The 4,299-nt window shown below is 31.4% G+C and overlaps 1 long non-coding RNA gene across 1 annotated transcript in view; it reads left to right on the top strand.

Moving 5' to 3' along the window:
• LOC128250365 (uncharacterized) overlaps positions 1-3,998 on the top strand; it is a 19,052-nt gene extending 15,054 nt beyond the window's left edge. The window contains exon 2 of the long non-coding RNA XR_008266399.1: positions 3,733-3,998. This is a non-coding gene — a long non-coding RNA (uncharacterized LOC128250365). The remainder of the gene's footprint in view (positions 1-3,732) is intronic.
• Positions 3,999-4,299: the final 301 nt, after the last annotated feature.

The raw sequence follows: 4,299 nt of genomic DNA, 5'->3' as shown, positions 1-4,299 counted from the left end.
ATATATATATATATATATATATATATATATACATATATATATAAACACTTGCTCAATTATGACAGTGTGCAAACGATATAGAAATTTATTAATCAATACATGGGTATTAATCGATTACGGCAATATATATATATATTGCGGTTTAAAACTAGAGAATGGTGCAAAACTTTATTTTCTGTATTTTACATACATAAATATGTACATACAGGCAAACATACAAACACAACACTCACAAACACACACACACACATATATATACGTATTATGTATATATATATAGATAGATAGATGCGTGTGTATCTTTGTGCTTCTCAGCCCACCATGGCTTGACAACCTCTGTTGCTTTTTATACTTCCGTTTAGAGAGTGCTTTGGCAAAAGCGACCGAGAATGTAAATACTAAATATGTGGGACGATCTATTTGACTAAATCCATGTAGACATTGTACTATCATAGATGCAGTCCAATGGCTGATTTGTTTTAAAAAGAAAGACGGATATCGTTATAACAAAAGAAATATGAAGATATCATTGATTTACGTTTATATTTCGCGGAAACATTTCTGCGAGAATCACGCGATGAGCAAATTTCATCAAATTCTGGTGAATCGTATGAGTGATTTTCGTCTAAACAACATCTATCTTATTTAGTTCCCATGTGACAATTGTATTATAGATTTGTAAAATTCTGGCTGATAACGTTAGTTTGGAAGTATTTTCTGAAAATAAGCCGTGTTTTCTGTGTTCTCTTAAAGTAATAATATCAATGTTATTCTAAGCATTAATTCTATATGGCTTAAGAAAAACCATTTAAGATTGTTTGATCACGTTGTGTCTTTTAAAAGAAATAGTTTACTTTTGTGGAAATAATTAAATACAAAACGTAACTGTAGGAAGCATCCTTACAGTCTACATCCCCACCTGTATTCTACCATGTTTGTTTAATATTTCTGACTCTAAATTCCAAGATGTCTGGGATAGAGACGTAGTGGTTATGGGTATTCAGCTCATGGTCGTAAGGTCATGAGTTCGAATACCATCCGCGTGTTTTGTCCGCGAACAAAACACTTTATTTCCCTCTGCTGCAGTCCATTCAGCAAGCAAAAATGAGTTGTACTTCTATTTCAAAGGGCCAGCCCTGTCGCACTCTTTCGTGCTGTATCTCTCGTAACTGTGCAATGCTCAGCTACTTGCACGTTAAGTTCTCGTGCACGCTGTTCCGTTGATCGGGTGAAGTCGAATTCACGTCGTGGTAACCGACACAATGGTAGTCAATGTACTTTTGTACTTTTATAGCTAACATCTAACGCCAATGTACATATACATACTTAAATATTTTACTGTTTGTTGATTAACTTATCTAAATTTAGCATGTCCTTAAACAAGATATAAATCGATTCCAGTTTTAAACAAAAACACAATAACATCTATTCTTTGAAAACTCCCCACCACAAACGAAGCTCATTGAAAGGGGTTTCGGTATTCTAATTCAATTTTCGTTGGTGCTGGCTTTAAGAGAATCTTGCCTGTGTAAAGAAATGTATTTCAATGCCGGCGCGAAAAGGCTATTTATCTAATTTTTAATTCAATTAGAGTAATTGACGAATTTTCGCCCCTCATATAAATTGAAAGGTAGATAATAACATGTAAAGTACTTTCGACGAACTTAGCCAAATTCAAGAAAGCAATTACGTCAGACTTGCTGCGGATAAGGCCATTTAAACATACTTTATTATTTGTATTGGTGTTTCTATCGTCATTAATAATATTCGTAATGTTGTTAACAAAGTGAAAATAATATGAGGGAAAAGTTAATGCTTAAAATATTAGGCAGTATGCCAATTTGAATATATGGCTATGATTATACGTACACGTACATATACATAGCTAAGACGCACAAAATGACGGACGTACGCGTCCACGCTCACACTCATGTACGTATATAATTATACAAAACATCAATATATATATGTGTGTGTGTGTGTGCGGCTGCGCGTGTGTGTGTATCACTGTCTTTGTATTTATATGTATATATCTATATATGTATATGTAGATGTATACAAATATATGCATGTATATACGTATATGTGTGTGTCTGTATAACTATATATGTATATATATTTGTATAGATATAGTGTAAATGTATACGTATATACATGCATGTATATATGTATGTATAAATGTCTATGTGTGTGTATATATATGCATATATACATATATATACATGTCTGTTTGTAAGTGTACATATACGCACATATGAACATGTAAAGGTGTGTACACATATATATGTATATACATATAGGCATATATATTTATACATATATCGATAAATATATATATATATATATATATATAGATATATATATATATACATATATATACACCTATGTATATGTACATGCATGTATGTACGATTATACAAGAGCATATATATCCATACGTATATATGTATACATATACACATATATATTTAGTGTGTACGAATATATATATTTGGATGTATGTCTCTATGTATACAGTTATGCATCCCTGTATGTATGTATATATGTATGCGTATGTGTATGTATATAAGCAATACCACCGAGTAGAATGTAGTATAATGGATAATAAAATAAAACAGCTTGTACGAGGGAAATAAAGCGTGAAATCAAAATATTCTAACGAGAATTTCATGAGGCGGAAGATTACAACCGTAGTGTGTAGTAAATTGATTACAGACGTTCATGAACTAAATTTTCAGTCTATGTCTTTTAAAACATTGAAGTTAATTTCTATGTAACCTCTGCATTTATAAACGCTATTACTCAATTAATAATGACCAAAGTGAAAACAAAAAAGAATAATAAAAATATCTTTCTTTTATACATTCGTCTCGATACTTTCGTTTTTGGGTGATTTCTTTTTTCGAATAATATTAGAGAGATACATTTTGGTTTTTGTAGTGGATCGTTGAACAGATACAATATATATTAGAATGTTAATTTCGATGTAGGAAATACGCTGCCCGGCTCAAATGCACCAATGTAGCCTTTCTGTAACGTTTGCTGACGTTTTCCCCCTTCTATGTATGCGGGGGTAGATCTCTAGTATAAGGCGAATATTTCCATTGCTGACGCCATTCTTGGAGGTTCCGACAAATGGTAGGATCAATGTTTGTTTTTCTTTTTTTTTCTTTCTAATAACGTTATATTTCTGAGGGCGAATTTTCCTTAAACAATGATAGGATTTTGCGATGGATCATAGGAAATATAAGCATAGAATGTTTCGATAACTCGTAACATATATATCTGATAGAATATCAATATGAATACGAAACTAAATACAATGCCTCGTTTAATGACAGAACCTTATCCCAGGGTGGCTAGAGCTGAGGAAACTTTAGCTTTCGTTTGTAATTTCTCGGGAAACATCTGCGGTATAAAATGAATTCTTTATATACCTTACATCAATTTTCATAGAAATGATATATTTCTAAATCTCCCAGAGAGATTGATGCAGTGGCAGTACGATAAAGTGATAGAATGTTGTCAACTTAATGAGACAGTCCCATAAAAGGGAAGAATGACAGACAGACAGACAGACAGACACACAGACTGACAGACAGACACACAGACACACACACAGACAGACAGATAGATAGATAGATAGATAGATAGATAGATAGATAGATAGATAGATAGATAGATAGATAGATAGATAGATATGTCCTTGTATTTCTATATTTTGTTTTTTAGATTGTATGCGTACATATCATTGACAAGGCTGAAGACGAAAAATAAAGATATACATTGAATTTTCGAGTGAAAGAAGAATAATCTCAGATCACACTGTTAATGCCATAATAAAGTAAAGACTAAACTTTGCCAATTTTTCTATTTTACAATGGAAGCTGTTTGTTCCAAGGCAAATGGAAGAATCACCTTTTCCACTTCTTCAGTCGTATATATTTTGCTTGATTTATGGCGTAATGTGAAATAAAACTTTCCAATCGATAAAAGAAGTTTCTCTTTATTGGATGATAATGAAGAATCACAAACGAGTTCAAGTCTAAATTTTTATTACAAATTCAATTTCTGTGCTATGGTTGTTGTTGTTGTTACCATTATTATTATTATTATTATTATTATTATTATTATTATTATTATTATTATTATTATTATTATTATTATTATTATCATTATTATTATTATCATCGCTGCTGTTTTTGTTGTTGTTGTTATTATTGTTATCTTTATTATTATTATTTTAGGCGGCGTGCTTGCAGGATTATTAAGACAGCGGGCAAAATGTCTAACGGTATT

This window comes from Octopus bimaculoides, chromosome 20 (assembly GCF_001194135.2).
Source record: "Octopus bimaculoides isolate UCB-OBI-ISO-001 chromosome 20, ASM119413v2, whole genome shotgun sequence".
Classification (NCBI taxonomy): Eukaryota; Metazoa; Mollusca; class Cephalopoda; order Octopoda; family Octopodidae; genus Octopus; species Octopus bimaculoides.
Note: the sequence above shows the minus strand (reverse complement) of the source record. Positions and strands in the feature narration are given on the sequence as shown.